Source organism: Halichoerus grypus, chromosome X (genome assembly GCF_964656455.1).
Source record: "Halichoerus grypus chromosome X, mHalGry1.hap1.1, whole genome shotgun sequence".
In the NCBI taxonomy this organism is placed as follows: domain Eukaryota; kingdom Metazoa; phylum Chordata; class Mammalia; order Carnivora; family Phocidae; genus Halichoerus; species Halichoerus grypus.
The window spans coordinates 29,260,697-29,267,160 of record NC_135727.1 but is presented as its reverse complement, the minus strand read 5'-3'; the positions used below and the strand labels follow the sequence as shown (position 1 = coordinate 29,267,160).

Sequence of the window (6,464 nt, the reverse complement as noted above, 5' to 3'; positions counted from 1 at the left end):
CTGAATTGTTTTTTGGTTCTTCGCGCACATCTGGTAAAGCATCAGCATTAGCTATTGTGTTTAGCAAGGAAAAAGCAACCAGTAAATTCCCTAGTCATAGTTAACTACGTCTTTAAGGGAAATAGAGGATCAGTATTCTTCAAAGCCATTCCTTAAGAACGAAACAAAAATATGTCCGAATTTATTAAAATGTATTAGTAGTTTATGTAAGCCAAGTGTCTACAAATTAGTCTGTGAGGCAAATATGGCCAGCACATGTTTTTGTGAATGTTTTATTGGAATGTTCACACTGTGTTTTTAAGGTATTATCTATGGCTGTTTTCATGGTATAACAGCATAGTCAAGTAGTTTTAATGGACATAGTATGCAATTCTTAATATTTATAGTTATGCTCTGACTTTTTATAGAAAAACTTTACTGATCCCTGCTGTGTGGTATTTCATAGAAGGATCTGTGTTGAGACAGCATTCATTTGCTCATCCTTCTTTTTTTTTTTTGAGGGTGACAAAAAGTTTATTCTGTACTTTTGCAGCATCAGGTAGGGGATAAAACTGGTGACAGCCTGGTCTGGAGGTGTAGGGATTCCTGGAGGCTTCCTTCCTCGGTCGGGGAGGGCACCAGGGTGGGCTTTAGGCTGTTGCCCTGGGAGGGCCGCTGGGGAACAGGAGGGGGTAGAGGGGCATGCAGTGGGGGCCTTCATATGAAACAGGTTAGGAAGGGCTCCAGGCAGACAGGGAGTCTCCTGAGGGGTGAGGTAGGGTGCTTCCTTCAGCCAGCCCGGGCAGAGAAGAAAGGCAGGGAGCGGAAGAGCTCACTTTGCACAGTTTGGCCCAGTGGGCACAAGGGATTCTTCACCACCAGCTCCACATACAGCGCACTCTAGATATGATGCAGCACATCTCCGATGGGTCCGACGCCCAAGTCAGTATTCATGACAACCTTGATCCCAGTGGGCGTCTCGTAGTAATGGAGTTTGGAAGGCCAGGAAGCCGTCCTTCATGTCTAGCGGGGACATCTTGCTGACAAAGGAGCGGATAGAGAAGAGCATCCCGTACATCAGCTTGTACTCCTCTTCTTTGGGGATCCCCGCTTGCTCCTTGCGGTGCCACTCGCTGTAATGAAGGCACACTCCATTCCGGTCAAACAGGTATAGGTTGTGAACAGTCATCTGCAGGGCAGAGAGCGTTAAGCCTCGCTCCGAGACCGCCCACACTCCGGGGGCTCCAGTTCCGGGTCCCTGGCTCCCCCAACCCGGCAGCAACCCCTCGCTCATCCTTCTAATTTATGAATGTCTTATTTCTTAGAGTAAGAAATTATATTTCTTTACAGTACAGTGGACCCTTGAAAAACTGGTTCAAACTGCATGGATTCACTTATGTGGATTTCTTTCAATAAATACAGTGCAGGACTGTAAATGTATTTTCCTTATGATTTTCTTTTCTTTTTAAAGATTGTATTTATTTATTTATTTATTTATTTATTTATTTATTTATTTATTTAACACACAGAGATAGAGAACACAAGCAGGGGGGAGCGGCAGGCAGAGGGAGAGGGAGAAGCAGGCTCCCCGCTGAGCAGAGAGCCCAATGTGGGACTCAGTCTCGGGACCCTGGAGTCATGACCTGAGCCGAAGGCAGACGCTTAACTGACTGAGCCACCCAGGTGTCCCTCCTTATGAGTTTCTTAATGACATTTTCTTTTCTCTAGCTTTTACTTTATGGTAAGAAACAACATGATATATATATCTATATATCTATATCTATAATTATGTATTGACTGTTTCTGTTATTGGTAAGGCTTCCAGTCAACCGTAAGCTCTTAGCAGTTAAATTTTGGAGAGATAAAAGTCATACAGGAGACAACATGGGTTGTTGCCACATTTTGGCTGTTGTGAATAATGGTTCTATGAACATTGGTATACAAATATCTGTTCTAGTCCCTGCTTTAAATTCTTTTGGATATATACCTACGAGTAGAATTGTTGGGTCATATGATAGTTCTATGTTTGAACATTTGAGAATCAGACAAAGTGTTTTTCACAGTGGCTGCACCATTTAACATTCCCTTTAGCAATACCCTTATAGTAGGGTTGCAGTTTCTATACATCCTCTCCAAAACTTACTTTCCATTTTTTAAAATTATACCCATCCTAGGAGGGTTAATGTGGTATCTTTTAGTTTTAATTACCATTTTTCCTGATGAGTGATGATATTGAGTATCTTTTCATGTGCTTATTAACCATTTGTATATTTTTATTTTTGGAGAAATGTCTATTCAAATTCTTTGCCCATTTTTGAATCAGTTTTTTGTTGTTGAGTTTTAGGAGTTCTGTATATTCTGGACATTAATTCATTATCAAATATTAAATTTATAAGTATTTTCTCCCATTTAGTAGTTTGAATTTTCATTCTGTTCATAATGTTTTTTCATGGATAGATGTTTTAATTTTGATGAAGCCCAATTTATCTATTTTTTAATTAGTTGCTTGTACTTCTTGTATCTTTTCTTTGAAGTTATTGCCAAATCTAATGTCAGAAAACAGTTTTCTTCACTGTTTTCTGCTAAGAGTTTTACCCTTTAAACTCTTGAGCTCAGGTCTTTGATCCATTTTAATTTTTGTGTATGAGATAAGCTCCATCTTCATTCTTTTGCATATGAATATCTAGCTTTCCCAGCAATATCTCTTGAACAGACTGTTCTTTCCCCATTGAATAATCTAGCACCCTTGTTTAAAATCAGTTAACCATATGTGGGAGAGTTTATTTTTGGCCTCCCTGTTCTATTCTTTTGGTCAATTTGTCCTGATGGTAGTATCATAATATTTAATTACTTAGCAATGTTAAGACTTCCTATCCATGAACATGGGATGACTTTCCATATATTTAAGTCTTCTTTAATTTCTTTCACTAATACTTTATAGTTTTATGTATATAAGCCCTTCAGATCTTTGGTTCATTTTTTCCTGAGTGTTTATTTCTTTTAGATGTTACTGTAAGTGGACATGCTTTCATAATGTCAGTTTTGAATTATTCATTGTAGGTGTACATTTGACTTGAACAACATGGGGGGTTAGAGGTACCGACCTCTATGTATAACTTTTGACTCCTCCAAAAACTTTACCAATGGCCTACTGTTGACTGGAAGTCTTGCCAATGACATAAACAGTTGATTAACACATATTTTGTATGTTATATGATATACTGTATTCTTAAAGTAAGCCAGAAGAAAGAAAATGTTATTAAGAAAATTATAAGGATGAGAAAATACATTCATAGCACTAGTATTTACTGAAAATGTGCCTGTGTAATAAGTGTCCCTGCTCATTTCAAACCCATGTTCAAGGGTCAATGGCATAGAAACACAGCTGATTTTTGCATGTTGATATTGTGTCCTATAACTATGCTGAATTCCTTTATTAGCTCCAATAGTTTTCTCATGGATTCTTTGTTTCTATATATAAAATCATGTCAAATATAAATAGAGATATTACCTCTTTGTTTTAAATTTGGATGTCTTATATGTATTTTTCTTATGTTGTATCTCTGGCTAAAACTTCCACTAAATTGTTGACTAACAATGATAAAAGCCAGTATCTTTGTTTTGCTGCTGATCTTAGGGGGAAAGCTTGCTGTCCTTCACCATTATGTATGATGTTACATGTGGATTTTTCATAAATACTCTATATGCCTTTGAGCAGTTTTTCCTCTAGTCCTAGTTTTCTGAAAGTTTTTAATATGAAATGGTGTTGGATTTTGTCAAGTGACTTTTCTGCATTGAAATGATCATGTGTTTGTTTTCCCTTATTTCATTATTGTGATGTTTTACAATGTTTGATTTTTTTTTTTTTTATGTTGAACCATTCTTGCTATCCTGGAATAAATCTCACTTAGTCTTAGTGAATAATCCTGTTGGATTTGATATACTGATCTTTTGTTGGGGACGTTTGAATCTATGTATGGTATATCAATCTGTGATTCCTTTGTCTTGTGATGTTTTTATGTGTCTTTGGTAGCACAGTAATGCTGGCTTCATAGAATGAATTCTGAAGTATTCCCTGTTCTTCTGTTCAGTTTTTGAAAGAGTTAAGTTTTGAGGAAGATTGGTGTTAATTCTTTTTTTTAAAGATTTTATTCATTTCTGAGAGAGAGAGAGAACACAAGCAGGGAGAGCAGCAGGCAGAGGGAGAAGCAGGCTCCCCACTGAGCAAGGAGCCCGATGTGGGACTTGATCCCGGGACCCTTGGATCATGACCCAAGCCAAAGGCAGGCGCTTAACCGACTGAGCCACCCAGGTGTCCCTTCCTTTTTTTTTTTTTTTTTTAGTAGTTTCCATGCCTAGTGTGGAGCCCAGCAGGGGGCTTGAACCCATGACCCTGAGATCAAGAGCTGAGCTGAAATCAAGAGTCAGGTGCTTAACCGACTGAGCCATCCAGATGCCCCTGGGAGTCTTATTTAAATATTTGGTAGAATTCACCTCTGAATCCATCAGGTCCAGGACTTTTCTTTCTTTTTTTTTTTTTTTTTAAAGATTTTATTTATTTATTTGACAGAGACACAGCGAGAGAGGGAACACAAGCAGGGGGAGTGGGAGAGGGAGAAGCAGGCTTCCCGCTGAGCAGAGAGCCCGATGCGGGGCTGGATCCCAGGACCCCAGGATCATGACCTGAGCCGAAGGCAGACGCTTAACGACTGAGCCACCCAGGTGCCCCAAGGACTTTTCTTTCTTGGGAGTTTTTTGATTATTGATTCAATCTCTTTGTTATAGGTCTGTTGAGATTTCATATTTCTCCTTGAATCAGTTTAGGTAATTTGTATGTTTGGAGGCATTTGTCCATGTTTTCTAGGTTATATGCTTTGTTGGTATACATTGTTCATAGTATTCTCTTATAATCCCTTTTATCTTTGCAAGATCAGTAGTAATGTCCCTATTTGCATTTCTGGTTTTAGTTATTTGTGTTTCCTCTTTGTTCTCCGTAAGTCTAGCTAAAAGTTTGTCAATTTTGTTTATGTTTTCAAAGAATCATCTTTTGTTTCTATCAATTTTTTTTTCCTATTGGTTTTCTATTCTCTATTTTGTTTATTTCTGCTCTACTCTTTTTTATTTCTTTTTCTATATTTGGGTTTAGAGTGTTCTTATTTTTCTAGTTCCTTAAGGTGCAAAGTTAGCGTATTGCTTTGGGATTTCTTTTTTTAAAATAAGCATGTACAGCTGTTAATTTTCCTATTACCAGTACTTTCTCTGCATCCTATGTTTTGGTGTGTTGTGTTCCTTGATATATGGTAAACTGCCTTCCTCTGTTGCTTTCACTTTTAACATTACCCTCAACTAATGTCAGCTGACTGGGGTATTGTTTTTGATAAACGTGTATGTGGATAAATTACATCATATATTGCTTCATCTGATCCAATTAAATGTGGGCACTTTTGTAGAGATAGTCTTTGAGGCATTTTTGAACCTCATTTTGACCCTGGTAGGACTGTTCTTAGCTTTCTCCCTTGTTCATTCTATTAAACTACTATCTAGTGTATGGTTTAAATTGTTGCTCTTGTGGAGCTACCAACCTCCTCTTAAGTTCCTATGGCAATGATATCCCTTGTTTTTGATAGCATGCTTAGGCTTGAAATTCTCTGGTTTATTCCAAATAGAGCTCCCCCTTGGGGAGACCTATGTAGTCCTCTCTTAAGCATCGCCCACCCCCCATCACAAGCTCTGTGCCAATGTTCTGGGGCTGAGGGTGGGACAGTAGCTCATTTCTCTTGGAGTGACACTCCAGGTTTTTTAGTTTGGCACTGGGCAAGTGTGGTAGCTTCTGGTCATCTCAGCTTGCCTCTCCTGGCATGGCCCTATGAGCAAGCTGGTTTGGAGGTAATTGAAGCCCAGTGTACCTCCTGCTGTGCCTGGAGTAGAGCTACCATTTTATCGGTGTGGGCTGAATGGAGAAAGGGAGGCGCAGACTTCTCAGCTGCTCTTGCCTAGAATAATCTTTCTGCAACATGGAGTTATGGGTGAATGGAATTCTTATGGAGAAACTGTAGCTCTGGATTGGAAGTTCAGGGAGAGGGAGCTCTGTGTTCTTTGCCGCATTCACCAGGAGTAGTGTTGAGTATGGGTGAGGGATTGGAGAGAGCAGGTCATGGCTCGAATGCTGCAGACTCTTGTTGTTTTAGTAGTTTTTCTTGAATACATGTTTGTCTTTTTACTGAATGGCTTTAGGACAATTTCTAATGCCATCAAATGGTTGTCCTTTATAATTTTCACCAGTTACGGTTATTTCTCTAGAGAGAAGGTCACTGTAGCTCCCTTACGGTCCCCTTCCTATCACCTGTTCTTTTAACTCTGTTTATATACTCTGTTGCCTTCTGGGGAGGCAGTAGGAATTCTCTTCATTTCCCTTAGTAAGAATTAGCAGATGAAATAACTTTTGGCATGTTCAAAGATTTCTGGAGAAAAACATGGGAATTCTG

General features: G+C 39.0%; 1 pseudogene; it reads right to left on the bottom strand.

Annotated features, from left to right (window-relative positions):
• Positions 1-482: 482 nt before the first annotated feature.
• LOC118534798 (trafficking protein particle complex subunit 1 pseudogene) lies at positions 483-1,261 on the bottom strand (annotated as a pseudogene).
• Positions 1,262-6,464: the final 5,203 nt, after the last annotated feature.